The sequence below is a fragment of the Gobius niger genome (genome assembly GCF_951799975.1).
Source record: "Gobius niger genome assembly, chromosome: 6".
NCBI classification, from domain to species: domain Eukaryota; kingdom Metazoa; phylum Chordata; class Actinopteri; order Gobiiformes; family Gobiidae; genus Gobius; species Gobius niger.
The window spans coordinates 26,208,054-26,226,300 of record NC_136857.1 but is presented as its reverse complement, the minus strand read 5'-3'; the positions used below and the strand labels follow the sequence as shown (position 1 = coordinate 26,226,300).

The 18,247-nt window shown below is 44.9% G+C and overlaps 1 protein-coding gene across 1 annotated transcript in view; it reads left to right on the top strand.

Moving 5' to 3' along the window:
- The window catches only part of LOC306964161 (complement C1q tumor necrosis factor-related protein 3-like), a 145,339-nt gene that overhangs the window by 74,383 nt on the left and 52,709 nt on the right, over window positions 1–18,247 (top strand). The gene's annotated exons all lie outside the window — the stretch shown is intronic.

Genomic DNA, 18,247 nt, shown 5'->3' with positions numbered 1-18,247 from the left:
AGTCAGGGTGGAGCAGCTTCAGACGCTCAACCAAGGTGAGAGTCAATAATCCACACAACTCTGTATTTGACTCATGCATCTTTCTTCTCTCTCTTAGAACAAGCAGCCAAAGTGAAAGAGCTGGAAAAGCAGACCAGTGAAGTGGAACCAATAAAGGACAGTCTTCAAGGTGATTCTTTGTCTGTCGTAATGGTGCAGGGGTGCGTGGGAGATGTGTGTGGGACATGCTTCTGAACTAACTACATACATGCTGTGCAATTTTTACCATTCAGAACAAGCAGCCAAACTGAAGGAGATGGACACACTGACCAGTCAAGTGGCTTCATTGACAAAACAACAAAAAGGTTCATGCTCTGTATATCTATTTCTATTTTCCCCACTGATTGTACCGGGACCTGGGCACTTGGATGATTTTGAAGCACAACATGAAAAAGAGGTGGCAATAATAGCCTATACTTATCTTGCACTTTACACACATTTAAACTGAACTTTCAATGAACAATTTAACTACTTTGTTTCCACATGTCTTCCTCTGAACAATTATAATGTCAGGAGAATCAGGAGAATGAAAGAAAAGAATGAAAGAACTTGTTTATTCCAGATTCTAATGCTTCATTATTATGGCTCAGTGCGTCAAAACCCCAAATGAAAAATCTCAGAAAATTAGAATATTTTGAAAATGAACTGAGAGCCATAATCATCTACATTACCGGAGCGGCTCAGTCTGGGCTTCAAAGCCCTTCCACAGCTTTCTAGGGCCCACGCAAGTTTTTTATAAGCGTTTGCGTATCATTTCGGAACCATACGAGATAGAGACTTACAGTTTTTTGTTTTGGAATCGACTGATTGTTGTGTTTCAAACGAGCTCCCTCTGAAGAACCGACTAAACATGAACATTCAGCGCCCCCTGCTGTCACAGTTCAACACTGACACGTCTAAAAGCTTCATGCACAGGATTATAGACCAGACATTTCTAAAAAAAAATTGGTGTGTGGCATCAGTGGTGTGTAACATTTTCTATGGGCTAAAGAATATCAGCGCAGGTTACGCATTGATTAAGTTCGTCTTGAAATCTGAGGTGAATAACCACAATACAAAAAATAAATCTTCAGATCTGTAGTATTGTATTGAAGGCCTTTAGATTTTTTCAGTAGTATAAACATTGGTTGACCAATATTTCTAGATATTTCTATGATTAAAACCTTTCCTATAATAATAAATCTTTAACTTTAGGCTATTTGACAGGTTTTAAAAAACGACGTCATCAAAATAAATTGCTTAAAAAATCAGCCTGTATATGGGCTATCGGCCATGCCAACCCCCTTCATATCAGTATCGGACCCCAAAAATCCATTTCAGTCGGGCCCTAATTACGAGCACCTGTATTTGCTGTGTTGTTCTCCTAATTTGCTGCTTCTGCATTGCTGGAACGCTTAAGGAGTCGTGGTCGTGTGCATGCTGAACCAAGCACACCACACTCTCCGACAACCCCTTTATGTCGACGTTAACAGTGCCAATGTGGAAACCATCAAGTTAACTGTGTGTGTTCTCATTTTTCAGTGGAACACGTGGCTTTCTCCGCCTCTTATGTGATAACAGGCGTAACAACCATTGGACCAGCAAACATTAAAACTCCTCTCGTCTTTAAACATGTGGTCTCAAACATTGGGAATGCCTACAGCTCGATCACAGGTGAATTGACTCACAGTTGTTACTTTGGATTGTTTATGATACATTAATGCAATGTTCAATATCCTCCTACAGGATTTTTCACTGCCCCGGTGAAAGGAGCCTATCACTTTGATTTGCACATCTATGGAACCATGGACAGCCACCATCCTTCAGGGGCAGTATTGATGAAGAATAAGGAACATATTTTTATTGCTTATGAACATCAGATGAGTGGAGGAGGCAGCTCTTCCAATGGCGCCACTCTGATCCTGGAGGCTGGAGATGTTGTGTCTGTGAATCAGTGGGTTAATTCAAGAATCCAAGATAGTTACAATCACCACACCACGTTCAGTGGTCGGCTGCTGTTTACCATGTGAGAAACAATTAGGCAAAGGGCCTTTGGTGTAACATAACAAATATGTGAGAAATGCAATAAACAATATATCACTATGATGGACTTGCCGATGGACAGCGAGTGGTGGTGTATGGGATCAGTTTAGTTATTTGTGAAAGGTTGAAAGGTCACAGTTTATTTTACACTACCTTGATACGATGTACCTTAATACATTTAGTACAATGTAACCAGTGTTGGGGGTAATGTATTACAAAAGTAACGAGTTATAAAAATACAAAGGAATATAATATATTACTGAGACAAAACACGGGAATATATTAGTCAATACAATTCAAGTAACTTAAATTACAACTGCATTTAAATGTACAAATAAAAAAATACCAAACTCCCCTCAAATAACATGGAACATGCCAAATCAAGTTGGACACTGGTGTATTAGATCTGCATTTACAAAACGATAGAGAATGGGGGAAAGTGAAGGGAAAAGAAATCTCCTACTGCACTTTTGCTATTACTATTACTATTACTATTTTCAATTTATGTTTGGCCAAAAGTAATTAAAAAGTAACTCAAAGTAGTGTAACTCAGATACATTTTTGAAAGAGTAATATGTAATGCAAACTTACAACATTTTTAAAGCTGTAAACACTAATATAAAATATATTACAATTTTAAAGTAACTTGGCCAACACTGAATGTAACTCATCGGCCGTAACTGCTCAGTGGCCACTGTATAAACCAGCTGTCACTTTGCCTCTGCCCAGGGACAACGGATGCAAATGAGCTTGTAGCTATCTCTGGTCTGTTGTGCAATGTCTCTGTTAAATAACTAAAGAATGTGACAAAAAGTGACAATGATAAAAAAAAACACGAAATTTTCATTATGCCTGTACTATGCAAGCTTTTATTTTTTTTCTGTACTATAATTACTTTACTCTTTACTGAATGTTTGACAACAATACACATATTTTACTCACAATCCTGCAAATACAGTACATTCATTTAGTAGTATTTCGGTTTGAGATGTTGCTCCAAATTCAGATAATGAAAACATTATTCCTGAACGTGTGACTCCTCCTGCCTCCTCCCGCCCTCTGAACACCTGAAGAGCTGGCGTGCGTTGCTGCTAATTCCCACAGCTCTAACACACACTCATCACCCGCACATGTGCACACATTTAGAGCCCTGCAGGACGCCAGCTCTCTGTGCACAGACCACCGAACGCCACCCTGCTGACCACACCCCCAAGATGACTGTGTAAACTGCCAACCTGCCTACCTGTGCATACAAAAGTGCTTCTCTGACAGTGACAAAAACGTGCAACAAAACGACCGGCTCAGTGAGGTGACAGGGACGCAAGAAATAGGGGGATTCAACACTGTTTACTTACAATTATTTACAGAGTTTAGAACTAAACGTGCTGGGGTGGTGCAGCAAAGTCTGGGCTGGGCCAGGCAGGCAGCCCACACAGGTGCCTCCACTCCGCGGGACCCATCAGCACCTGGACAAAAGCACAGGCATAGAGTCAGGGCCGTCACATGAGAAACTATTCAATTCTTTAGCAAGAAAGGTGCAAACAACATGGTAATACATACTTAACTTGATTAACTACATCTAATCTCTCGCTGTTAACTATCACAAATGGTTGGCTCATCTGCTCCATCATCCTCACTGATTGTGCTTGTATTGCCACAGGCATGACACAAATTAGTCATGTCATCTGTAAAATAAATAAATATGAACGTTCGCCGTTTCTACATTGCACTTGTGTTATAGAGCATTTGGAGTCCAATCAATCAATCAATCAATCAATCAATCAATCAATCAATCAATCAATCAATCAATCAATCAATCAATCAATCAATCAATCAATCAATCAATCAATCAACTTGTATTTGTATAGCGCTTTAGACCTGCAGAACCAAAGTGCTTTCCGTAAGTGCAATGTCATGAAAAAAAACTATTTCAACACAATATAGAGAAGAAAAAACAGGTGAGTTTTCAACCTAGCTTTAACCAGTGTCAGGGCAGTGATTGCTCATAACTCAACAGGCAGAGAGTTCCAGAGCCTTGGACCTGCCACTGCTTACTTTTGGTCCTGGGGACCTCCAGCAGGTGTTGTTCTGCAGACTACTGGGCTGATGTGCAACAAGCAGTTCACACAAATAGGAAGGTGCAAGTCCATGAATAGTTTAAACACAAGCATTAAAAGTTTAAAATTAAACCTTGCACATACTGGGAACCAGTGTGGGGAGCGCAGCACTGGCGTGATGTGACTGCGCTGGCGAGTGTTAGTGAGCAGCTGAGCTGCAGCGTTTTGCACTAATTGTAGCCAGTTTAAAGTGCACTGGTTCATGCACTTTGCACTATAACACTCATAATAATAATAATAAAAGCGTGCATAGCCTTCTCTAGGTCATTCTGGCCAAGGAAAGGTTTTACTTTGGCCAGAAGACAGAGCTGTTTGTCAAATTTCAGCTGAGTGGGCGCTACCCGTGGCATGGAAGAGAGACACCAATATTTCCATCCTGGGACAGAGGTTGGAGCTAGAACTGGGACAGTGGTTAGTCTGGACCTGGGACAGAGGTTAGAGCTGGACCTGGGGGAAAGGTTGGATCTGGGACAAAGTTTGAAGTTGGAGCTGGACCTGGGACAGTTATTCGAGCCAGACTTGGACAGAGGTTGGAGCTGGTTGGACAAAGGAGTTGAGGTTGTGGCAGAGGTTGTTGTTGAAGCTAGGGCCATTTTTTTGCCAAATTAGAAGGAATCTGTTTGGAGGGAACAATGAAGGGGTTGAGGTGATCCATGCTGATTATTATTTATTGCTTTAGTCTCACTCAGCCAAAGTGGATGCACATCGGTAGCAGTCGTAAGTACCTTGGGGAGAAAAGAGGCATCAGGCCAGAGTGTCACACCAGAGCCGTCAGCATTCCATCAGCAGCATGTATCATAAATTGACAGGGCCTGCAGCTCCCCAAGACACTTATCTGAGGTCATAGCCAATAGAAATGCCGTCATTAATGACAGCCGCTTCAAATCACTCTGGTCCAAGGGCCCCCTCCAAGGTCTCGAATGGAGGGGTCCGCAGGCAACATACACCTTAAGATAGACGACGAGCGACCCTTGTTGAAGAGTTCCTAGAAAAATTCCAATATAGACTGCAGCATGCATTTTACAGCGGCAAGACCCCTGCCCCACAAAACCTTAAGCTGCTGGCATACAGCAGACGTGTGGATGGTGCCCAGGCACAAGCGATAGTATGGCCAATATCCCCATTGTATTCAGAGAAGACCCCAGGCCCTGCAGCAGCAACACCCATACGTAACTGGAGACAATCATGATCAAGGCGCAGGATTCTTCCCCCAAACTGGGACTGAAGTTCCCTCCTCGACGGCCGGTTCCCTGGGCAAGCTGCAGCAGAGCCTGTGCAGAAGTTGAAACCAGGTCATGGCTGGCCAAAATCAGGATCAACCAATGCCCTTCCTGAGAGACCCTGAGCAGTGTAGGAAAGATCAGGAGAAACAGTGGAAAAGCATGCTGTAGTGGACCAGTAATGCGCCAGTGCATCCAGGCCCAGGGGAGATGTGTGGACTCTTTGCACGCATACAGGTCCACTTTGCCCTGCCGAAGATCTGCCAAACCTGGTCCACAAACTCTGGGTGAAGCCTCTAGTCTCCAGCAGCGTCAATCTCACAGCCATCATTTCCAGAGTGTTGATGTGTTGCCTTTGTTGCCACAGTGACCATGTCCCCTGTACCATCTTGTAAATCAATGTGAAGGAACCACCAACGTTGACGTGTTTAGACCTCCAAGGTCTAGAACTGGGTGCTAGTCGCCCGTTTTCTTCGGAAAGAGGTAATATCTAATAAATATCTCTATGTTTTGCACTTTTCCACTTGTGACCCAGCTGTCGATCAGGTGTGGCATTATAAAAGAAATGTTACCAACATACAGGAAATAAACACATCTCTGCAATGTTCTCCGCTGTGTGGCTTTGTGGAAAGTGTTGTACTCCCAGCAAAGTGGTGCAGAATTTATTTTTGCGTCACAGCCAGGTAAGCCTCCCTGTTTATGGATGTCCACATATCAGTTTGAGGTTCATTGCAGTGGTGGACTTCAATTTTCCTTTCACATTATGTGTTTCCTCTTCATATTTTTGACCCGTCCTTTCCGGGGCCTTTCTGTGTGGAATTTGCATGTTCTCCCCGTGTCTGTGTAGGTTTCCTCCATGTACTCCGATGTACAGCGCTTCTGTCAGTCTCCTCCAGGAGAAACTGACGCTACAAACTAGCTTACCACCACTGAGTATGGAGTGAATGTAAATTGTCTCATACGTATAAAGCTCTTTGTGACTATGTCTGTGAAAGGTGCTATATAAAAAAAGATCTACTTCCTCTTCTTCTTCTTGTTACATATAGTTGGTATAGTGTATGAGGGCCCTAAAACAATGTAGTTTATCAGTCATCCAGGTAGTTAATTAAACTCAAACACTCTCTTTTAAAAAAGAGCTGACAGTTTTGCTGTCCATCCAGACAGCTTCCTCACAGCTGTTGTCCTTGGTGACCACACCCACCAGATATAGATGGGGTGGGCATGGATGGTGACTGTCCAGGCTGTGTCTGGGACATCCTCCGGATGGCTCTGTCCAGGGGTGTAACAGCTGGAACCGAAGTCCCCCTCGTCTGTTGATGGCCGGGCGCATGGCTCTCTCATATTTTGCTTCCTTGACCCCTCTCTCAAACCACTGCTGCTCTTGTCCAACAGACGTGTGTCTTTGTCCTCAAAGGAGTGGCCCGTCTCCTCCATGTGTAGGAACACAGCATAAATTGGGCCAGATGATGTTGACTTTCTGACCGAACAAGGACAGCACTGACCAGAGCTGTTACCAAGAAGCCTATGATGACCCTGGATGAACTGCAGAGAGTTTTGAGTGTTACTAAGGAATCTGGAAACATCCTTTCTGGCCTGACAACTCCCCCTGTTGGACCCTCGGCACCCCTAGTGCTGTATCCAGAGGTGTAAATGTCTTCATGGTGTTTTAATCACCACTTCACTCTCTGATAGGGTGAGCCTGTTGCTGATAATTATGTTTGCCCTCGTTATTGCACCACTCTGACTCGCCTCTCCTGTTGTGTTTCTGAATATTTATTTTCCTAGGTTCTCCAGTCCTTGTCGTTCCTCTGCTTTCCATGCATTTTTTTGCACCTCCATATATTTTCTTCTGTTAGTTTTACAATGTGATGTAGGCCTTCTCTACGCTCCTCCCCGTCTTTAAACACCTTTCCTTTCCATTCTTTCTCTTCTTCCCGCATTCATGCTCTTTTTTCGAGTTTTTGTCTGGAGTACTCTCTTTGTACTTTCAACAGTCGTAACAATGTAGTATTCCTTCTTTGATCGAAATCATAGGGGCCTGTAACAGTGGGAGTCTGGTCCGCAACTAACTGTGTTTTCCAAAATGAGTGCTTTAATCACATCAGCATATTGTGAGTTGTGCACTGTTTTTATCTGGTCAGAGTGCTGAGGAGCCTGACTGTACTGTGCTGTCTTTATCACGTCACAGGACATTATCTTTTCTACTGTAGTGTCATTCTTTTGCTCTCTCTGGGCAATATTAGACCATGCCTTCATGAACCACATGTTCAACACTGCCATAGCTGTTAATCATTTTTGCTTTGTCTCATACTCGTTTCTCTTTAAAAAGGTTAAACTTACCCAGGAACGAGTAAGTAATTGGTGACACAAATCCCAGTCCACCCACAGACAGGACCTTGGCTGAAATGCGGGAGAAGAGTCAAATGCCACACTTGCTGACAAATTGTTGATGTATCAGGGTGTGGCAAGGCGAGGGTTGACTTCGATTTTACTTTAGCTCTAAAATGCCACAACGCCACCCCAGGAGTTGCACCTGGAGATTTTACTAAATACAGACAGACAAAGCACAAGGCCAAAGGTTCGTTCTGATATAAAATGACAGACAGGCAATGTTCATATTACAAAAGATTGCTTTATTTTTCTATAAGTTAAAACATCTATTTGTGTTTGTTGAGTTCCATTTCGAAGCGCACAATTTGTTACCCTTAATGCAAGTTCTGTACCACTTGTCCATAATTTCAGTCCTTTATCCAGTACCAGGTTTTTGTTACTTCAATACAACATTTCGTAGTCATTCGGTTGCACTTGTTCCAGAGCAAAGAGAGGACCAGACAAGACAGCAGTTTCCATGCCTGAAGCTGCACAAATAAGGGTGCATCTTAGGCACTATTCAAATAAAGTTACACATCAGTCTTGGATAAAAGTTACCTGCTAACAAAACGAGGGAAACCTAAGCGGTCAACAGCTTTTTAGCCGGACGCCACGCCAAGCTACCACAGCTGTGACAAGAATACGGCGTGAGAGTGTTTTGAAAGATTTTGCTAAGCTAAAAGGCTAGCTGCCACTCTTACCTCCCACACAAGCTTCGCAAGATTGGACGATGTAACCAGCGCACCAGATACCAGCAGCACCGACATGCTAAAGTAGCGGAGAAGGTCTGCATTAGGACCAATTTAGCACTAAAACGCATTAACTAGCGGGTTGACGTTACCTGCGCAGACATGAAGGAGCGCTCGAACCGGGTGGCCCGGAAACCAGTAACCTAAACCACGCACTATTTATAGGGCGACGCAATGCATGAAGCCAATAGTAAAAACAAAACATTTACGTGGCATAGCCTGCCTGCAGACGATACTGCCACAAGGGCAAATGCAACATTAAAGGTCCTATATCATGCAAAATCGACTTTTTGGAGCTTTTAGCCATGTTGTTATGCTATTTCCTTATCAAAAACACCCCCAGAGTGATTTGTGGCTTCATTCACGCAGCTCTCAGTAATCCTCCTGAATCCTGCTCTCTGAGCAGCTGCTCCTCCCTCTCCTGGTGAACGACTGAGTGTTCAGTTGTGTCGTAACAACGGAACGGAAGTGCTCGACGTCTGTAATGTAATGTCTTAATTCTATACTTACGGCCTGATTTTAATTTGTAAAACAGCGTTTTCATTATTTCTGTCGTAAGAGAGAAACAAAGAGTAAAAAAAGAAAAAAAAAAAAAAAAAGAAAAAAGGATGTGCCCGAAGTGCTTCCAGGTCAGCTGTGGCCAAAACAAACACATCGCGTCTGAACAGATCAGTCATGTTTGCGCTGCAGCTGTGAAGATGGAGCTCGTTACCTACTCTGGACACACCTGTTTTTATTCTTAACTAACGATAATGTCACGGACGGAGAAAAAGAAGCGCGTTTGGCTACGAGGACGAGGAGTTTATATTCAACCCTTTTCAGGAAGAGGCCACTCAGCTGTTTTTTTCTCCGGGATTCAGCGACTATCACCAAAATATTGTTTTTCTGTGACTGTCTCTGATGGATGTTTGGTGAACCTTCGCCAGAATCAAAGTGGATTAACTTTTATAACCAACGCGAGTCCCATAATGTAAACAGCGATGGACCAGAGCGGTGAGTCAATCCAAACGCGGGTTAGCTTGTGTGTTAGCATATTAGCATGTGTGTTAGCCATTTATGAAGCTGTGTTGTAGATGTCAACTCCGTATAACTGCATCGTGAAGTAACTTCACTTATTGCTGTTTATTTATATTACGGTAAAGTTGTATGTGCGGAGAGAGGGGGCGGAGTTAACTGAATCGAAGCGTTGTGTCTTCCGGGTTTGAAAAATACCTCCAGAAAACACTTATATTTATCACAAAAATGAGTGCTCCATAATGGTAGAGGTACAATATATCATCTAAATGTCTATACTTAACTTTGGAATGGCTAAAATAGCATGATATAGCTCCTTTAACAGTGGCCAGGGCCGATGTATGGTGGTATTGTTGGGAAGCCACATGAGACCCATGTGTGTTCATTTACTGTCCCAACCAACTAAACCAATAAATAAATTGGGGTGCTGCTTTTAATACATTTGTCCGTACTGAGTTTTTGTGGGTGTTGCTGTATACCATTGAGAAGGGAATTGACCATAGGGACCATAGACGTGGCCGTAAATAAAAGTATAGAAGACAAACCCCCACCTTACCAGCTGAGCCAATTAGAGAAAAACAAGTTGGACATGGGGGTGAGGGAGAGTAGGGTAACTTCTCTGGTTGTTCTGTTACAGGTGTTGGTGAGATGTCATGACCCTCAACACATTGGAGGATTTGGATGGGGAGATGGACGACGTGATAGACAATGTTGCTAAAACTACACTCACACATGTTAATGCTCTGCTTTGCGAGAAATAGTTGTAAGTTTGCTTAGTTGGATTATTGATAGGTACACAATGTTTTGTAATAAAAATAATACACTATGTGCTGGTGGCAGAGCTGGGTTAGGGGTGGTCAGCATCATGCTCAAGCCTATAGCTATGGAAGTGACGGTGGAGTGTGGTCATTTGAACTAAATCTGGACAAGCTTCTAACTCATGCTTTGCTTACACGTTACAGAACACGAAGACCATGTCAGTGAGATTAGCTGATAAACAATAGTCACCACAACAGTCATTATGCTCATTGATAAGCAATCACCCTCTCTGCACAGACCAAGGATAAAAACTAGGATAAAAAGGAACTGTCAAAGGGAGTCTGGACTTCTCTTCTTCTCTCTCTCAGAAGTCACCAGCTGGTTATACTTCTTTGTAACTAGGAGCAACGGCAATAAATGTCTTATCTTTGAGACGACTTCGATCTCAGTGTATGCTTTGGCCAAATCCAAATATCTGTCCTCGCTTGATACAGAAGTGCCGGGTCTTAACAGAGCATTCAGTTCGAACAAAGATGGAGAACACTCTGGTCATTCTGCTGCTGCTCTGCGGTTTCTCCTCAACTGAAGGATTCAAATGTGACAAGCCCTGTCAATTAAACATCCATCGCGCTCTCCGAGAACACAGCGCCAAACTAGATCAGCTACAGACACTCAACCAAGGTGAGATTTACTATTTCACAACAATTCTACTCTTTATCTGACTTAGCTGCACTTATGTCTCTTTTAGAACAAGCGGTCCAGCTGAAGACACTGTTGTCAAAGCTGGAACAACCACAAGGTGACACAACACCAAATTCTAACCATGTCCTTAGTTTATCAATTGTGGTTCTGGATTCTATAGCATCCCCCTATGAGGCTCCTGTAGTCAACTATTCTTTCTCTGTTTTGCAGCTGGACGAGTGGCTTTTTCAGCTTCATTGAGATCGAGTCACATAACTCTCGGACCATACAGGACTTTCACTACTCTGGTCTACAAATATGTGATCACAAACATTGGAAATGCCTACAGCCCCATAACAGGTGAATGAACGTTTTGAAAGTTGAAGCAAATTCCTTTTGATGTCAGAACTAAAATAACAATTGTATCTACAGGGGTTTTCACTGCGCCAGTGAAAGGAGCCTACCACTTTGAGTTCTACTTTGGTGCACAAGGAGGTTCACATAACACAGCTGTGGTGTTGTTGAAGAATAAAGAGCAAATTGTGGCTGCTCTTGAACGTCAGTCAAATGGATTTGGCACCGCAGCAAACGGAGCCACTCTGCTCCTGGAGGCGGGAGACGTTGTGTTTATGCGTCTGTGGAAGCAGGACATCATCTTTGATAATGAGAATCGCCACAGCACATTCAGTGGTCGCCTGCTGTTTACAATGTGAGGAAGAATTCAAGATTATGCCCCACCAAAAATAATTAAAACAATTAGCGTGCACACAACGCAAGTGTTAATAATGGAATTAGTCGGATGGGGGCAAAAACTAGACGTTTGTAATAAAGGTGATCTCAGCTAGATCCATCTCATGTTTTATTTTCAGAGTATGAACTGTGGAAGCAAAAAAGATCCAGCAAATGCAATAGCAACCACTTTAAACTTTCTTTCATTCCCACCTCCATTTCGCTCGTAAACAAACAGAAAGGCACAGCTGTATAGGAACCCTATGCAGCATGTCACAAATGCTTTATGGACATTTGACCATTACATACAGTGACCATTACCTCGTGTGTTCCTTCTAGATAACTTCATTTGTTCTTTGGATAACCAGTCATCTAATCTATAGAGATGCCCTTGTCCATGGTGCCGTATGTATCTGCTGTATCTGTGCATTTCATCTTTGCATCTCAACAATGTAAGACTACTTTGACCAACACATCATTGGTTACACCATTGGTCTACTCTGATCGTATGATCTTATACAGTCTGTTTGTATAAATACCATGTCCTGGCTCTGGACTGGCAGAGCATCTTTGTTCAACCTGTGCAGAATGTCTCTCCATATGCCATATGTTAAATAAACCTGCACGCTTGATTCATGACAACTTCTCTCCGGTTTTCATTCAATATAGTCTCAATATTTACCATTTGTTGTCGGTTGTCTTATTCTAGTTGTGTCTTTCTCTATAGGGACAAAACATGTATAAAAAGGTTATACAAATGTTTGGCTACATCATAAGGTTGACTAATTATTTCCTGTTATGCAGCTGCTTAGGGCCCCGAGGCCACCAGGGGCCCCCCAAGAGCGCCCATGTTTTTGTATTATTTAGAAAATACGCTTTAAGAGAAGGATGAAGAGAAGTCAGATTTTTCATGTTGTTTGGAGCTCAGTGCCTCATGAAGACTGCAGGCCTGGTGAGTCAGTGAAGCTGATAATGTCTCTGTTGACTTATTTTGTTTCTACCTTGAAAAAAGCTTGAAATAGGTCATTGAGTGTCTCACCTCTTTTGGCGAATTGAATGACCTGTTCACGACCCGGCTCATTAATGTACTCATTTTCGCATACACATACATATACATATACACATACACATACACATACACATACATATACATATACATATACACATACACATACATATACATATACACATACACTTACACATACAGTACATATACATATACATATACATATACACATACACATACATACACACTTCACTGAATAGTTATACTATTAGCCAACCACCCAATGTTTTTTTCCTTACTTAGGCCAAGTTGATCTTGAAGTCTGAGCCAATTATCAACAATGTGCTGCATTTTGGTTTGCACGTCTGTCACATGCCCCTGATACAGCCAGAACCTAATCATAACAGCTTATACAAATCCTAAACATGTGCATGATGCACAAATATATGTTTTTACAATCACTTGTCTCGTTCTTTAGGTTGAAAGATTCTTTAGGCAGTGGACCTTGTGTTTAGAGCTCATTAAGACAAAGGCTGCCAATAATTTCATAAGATCACAAATATGAATTTGATCACTAAGTTTATAGCTGTTTAGTGTTTAGTGTTTAGTGTGCTGTTTAGCTGTATAGTGTTGGAGTTCACCCCGGTGGACGAGAGGGTCGCGTCCCTACGCCTTCGGGTCGGGGACAGGTCTCTCACCGTTGTTTCGGCCTACGGGCCCAACATCGGTGCAGAGTACCCGGCCTTCTTGGAGTCCCTGGGAGGGGCACTAGATAGTGCTCCGACTGGGGACTCCATTGTTCTGCTGGGGGACTTCAACGCCCACGTGGGTAACGACAGTGAGACCTGGGAGGGGGTGATTGGGAAGAACGGCCTCCCCGATCTGAACCCGAGTGGTGTTCTGTTATTGGACTTCTGTGCTAGTCAGAGTTTGTTCATAACGAACACCATGTTCGAGCACAAGGGTGTCCATAAGTGCACGTGGCACCAGGACACCCTAGGCAGGAGGTCGATGATCGACTTTGTAGTTGTGTCGTCTGACCTCCGGCCGCGTGTCTCGGACACTCGGGTGAAGAGAGGGGCTGAGCTGTCAACTGATCACCACCTGGTGGTGAGCTGGATCCGCTGGCAGGGGAGGAAGCCGGTCAGACCTGGCAGGCCCAAGCGTGTTGTGAGGGTCTGCTGGGAACGTCTGGTGGATCCCTCTGTCAGTGGGGTCTTCAACTCCCACCTCCGGAAGAGCTTCACCCAGATTCCGGGGGAGGCGGGGGACATGGAGTCAGAGTGGACTCTGTTCTCCTCCTCCATTGTCGATGCGGCTGCTCGTAGTTGTGGCCGTAAGGTCTCTGGTGCCTGTCGCGGCGGCAATCCCCGAACCCGTTGGTGGCGCCCGGAAGTAAGGGATGCCGTCAAGCTGAAGAAGGAGTCCTACCTGGCCTTGTTGGCTTGTGGGACTCCTGAGGCAGCTGAGAGGTACCGGCAGGCCAAGCGTGCTGCGGCTCGTGCGGTCGCGGAGGCTAAAACTCGGGTCTGGGAGGAGTTCGGGGAGGCCATGGAGGAAGACTATCGGTCGGCCTCGAAGAGATTCTGGCAAACCATCCGGCGCCTCAGGAGGGGGAAGCAGTGCTTCACCAACACTGTTTACAGTGCGGGTGGGGAGCTGCTGACCTCGACTGGGGATGTCGTCGGGCGGTGGAAGGAGTACTTCGAGGACCTCCTCAATCCCGTCGTCACGTCTTCCAATGAGGAAGCAGAGGCTGGGGACTCGGAGGTGGGCTCGCCCATCACCGGGGCTGAAGTCACCAAGGTGGTGAGAAAGCTCCTTGGTGGCAAGGCTCCGGGGGTGGATGAGATTCGCCCTGAGTACCTTAAGTCTCTGGATGTTGTAGGACTGTCTTGGCTGACACGTCTCTGCAACATCGCGTGGCGGTCGGGGACAGTGCCCCTGGATTGGCAGACCGGGGTGGTGGTCCCTCTCTTTAAAAAGGGGGATCGGAGGGTGTGTTCCAATTACAGAGGAATCACCCTCCTTAATCCTCCCCGGTAAGGTCTATTCCGGGGTGCTGGAGAGGAGGATCCGGCCGATGGTTGAACCTCGGATCCAGGAGGAACAATGCGGTTTTCGTCCTGGTCGTGGCACACTGGACCAACTCTATACCCTTCATCGGGTACTCGAGGGTTCGTGGGAGTTCGCCCAACCAGTCCACATGTGTTTTGTGGATCTGGAGAAAGCGTTCGACCGCGTCCCTCGTGGTGCCCTGTGGGGGGTGCTCCGGGAGTATGGGGTCCGGGGCCCTGTGCTAAGGGCTGTCCGTTCCCTGTTTGACCGCAGCAGGAGCTTGGTTCGCATTGCCGGCAGTAAGTCAGACCTGTTCCCGGTGCGTGTTGGTCTCCGCCAGGGCTGCCCTTTGTCACCGGTTCTGTTCATTACTTTTATGGACAGAATTTCTAGGCGCAGCCAGGGGCCGGAGGGTGTCCGGTTTGGGAGCCTCAGAGTCTCATCTCTGCTGTTTGCGGACGATGTTGTTCTGATGGCTTCAACGAACCAGGACCTTCAGCACGCACTGGGGCGGTTTGCAGCCGAGTGTGTAGCGGCCGGGATGAGGATCAGCACCTCCAAATCCGAGGCCATGGTTCTCCACCGGAAAAAGGTGGTTTCCCCTCTTCAGGTCGGTGGGGAGTCCTTACCTCAAGTGGAGGAGTTCAAGGATCTCGGGGTCTTGTTCACGAGTGGGGGACGGATGGAGCGTGAGATCGATAGACGGATCGGTGCGGCGTCAGCAGTGATGCGGTCGCTGTATCGGTCTGTCGTGGTGAAGAGGGAGCTGAGTCGGAGGGCAAAGCTCTCGATTTACCGATCGATCTACGTTCCCACCCTCACCTATGGTCATGAGATTTGGGTCATGACCGAAAGGACAAGATCGCGAATACAAGCGGCCGAAATGAGTTTCCTTCGCAGGGTGGCTGGGCGCACCCTCCGAGATCGGGTGAGGAGCTCAGTTACCCGGGAGGAGCTCGGAGTAGAGCCGCTGCTCCTTCACGTCGAAAGGAGCCAGCTGAGGTGGCTCGGGCATCTGTTTCGGATGCCTCCTGGTCGCCTCCCGCGGGAGGTGTTCCAGGCATGTCCTAGTGGGACAAGGCCTCGTGGAAGGCCCAGGACACGGTGGTGGGACTATGTCTCCGAGCTGGCCTGGTGTCGCCTCGGGGTCCCCCCAGAACAGCTGGAGGAGGTGTGTGTGGATCGGGAAGTTTGGGCATCTCTGCTGAGACTGCTGCCCCCGCGACCCGGCCCCGGATAAAGCGGAAGAAAATGGATGGATGGATGGATGGAGTTTATAGCTGACTGTTCCACTACCTCTAAAACTGTTGTTGTGCCTTATTGTTGGCATTTCAAACATATTGGGCCAGATCTTGTGCTGGTGCATGGAGGCGCGCAGGCTCTTGGCCAATCATTTTCTGAGTGCCGGAGCTATGTGCCTTATGCCTTCGCCACTTGTGAGAGGGCGTCACAAGAGGAGGTGACTGCTCTGATGGAGCACCACTGACATTCATTTCCTCCTCGACAAGGGCCGAGTCTACAGTAAAAATCCCGCCCGTATGTCCTTTTTAGGAACATGCTTCGTCAGAGCTGGGGAGGGGGGGTCTGTAAATCCGCCATGAATTCCCCCACGACCGTGGTCATTATGGTAAACGGGGAGGAGTGAGCAGAAGACGTCCATTATTTTTTACAGTCTATGATCGGCCCGCGCTTGGCACGGACGCGAAACAAAACAAAGGCACGTGTTCACTCCCCACTCTCCCGACCTCGGAGTCGATCTGGTTGGAGGATAAAGTGTGTCTCCACCCCATTACTTTTCTCTTAAATGCTGTAAGTCTGAGTGGCAAGACCACAAAGTGTGCTCCTCCTTAGTGCAAAATGTTACGCTATAGTCTGCGTTTTGAGAAACAAGATGGGGCCTGTAAGTGGAGGAGATGACAGGTGTTGTGTGGTGTGTGCAAGGTGAATCATCAATTGTTGGATCTTTGCGATACTGACGTTATGAGGGCCCCCAAGTCAAATTCTGCCTAGGGCCCCCTGAAGACCTGGGCCGGCCCTACCTGTTGTTTCCAAGTCCATTTAAGAACATTTGGGCCTTTTGCACATTATTTCATTCATAACTTCCCACAATTGCTTGCTGTCATTTTGGGAGCTGCAATTTTTTTGGGCTAAAATATATTTATTTTTTTCGTTTATTTAATTGTGTCACCTTATTTCTCAACCTGCAGTCGATCAGTATCACTTTTATTTGAAAGCCACAGCTTTGGCATCATCTCTTTGCCTCATTAGAGGTATTAGCTCTGCGTCTGACCAAGGAGCATTATTGCTTTTTATCAACCTTTTTCAAATAGAAGTTTATCAAAGTGCTTAACCTCTTCACCGCCACCTTAACCATGTGCACTTTCTCCAGTTCAGAGAAAGTTTCTCCAGGCACATTTTTTGTTTGTCACATTTTTTTTTTTTTTTATTCCTTTTCTGACACATTTTTGTTACTTTCTTGTTCATCACTTTTTTATTGTGTTTTTATTTTGTTGCTTTATTTTTAAGTTTTTTTCTTGTATTTTCATCCTCGTTTTTGCTGCTGATTTGACCCTTTGTTCAAGAAGCTTTTAATAATAATAATAATAATAATAATAATGATAATATTATTATTATTATTATTATTATTATTATTAATATTAATAATAATGATAATAATACATTGGTTTCATGATGTTCCCACACGGTCTCCCATCCAAGTACCGACCAGGCCCTTCCTGCTTAGCTTCCAAGGTCTAACGGGATCAGGCATAGAAAAGGTGTTGCGGCCGATACAGTTGAGTTGGGAAACTAGAGATAATGTGCTCGGTTCAGGTGGAGGTTAAGACGTTAATGAAGAATTTACATTTACTTTGTTGTCTTGTAAGCTAAAGAAAATTAGGCCATTCGACATGAACTGATACTGCTGATACTGGGATACATAGATGTATAACGTTTTGTACCTTTCTTATATGATTAGATATGAGCAAGGATAGACTATGGCATTGGTCGCAGCCTGATGGCTGTAGAATGTTACATAGGCCTTGTTTTGGCCAAGGGTCACGATGCATTTGTGCTCTCAGAATGCCTGTGTACTGTAGGCTATTGTCTCAACAAATATGGTCTTTTTGCCAAGATCTGGTTCAAGAGAGTGGCTCATGATGGCATGTCTAGAAGAGGCAAAAGAAAACAGTACAGTAGAAGAGATAATGCCCTGTGACCAGATATAGACAGCTCCGTACAGTCAGGCTCCTCAGCACTCTGACCACATAAAACCAGTGGACGTCTCACCCTATGCTGTTGTGATTAAAGCACTCAAAGATTTGGGAAAAACACAGTTAGATGCGGACAAGACACCTACTGTACAGGCCCCTATGATTTCGATCAAAGAAGGAATACTAAATTGTGATGACTTTGCCTTAAACACAACCAGTTTTTTTTTGGCGCTAGAAACCAAAATGTATTTGTTGCAGCAGCGTTGTACCA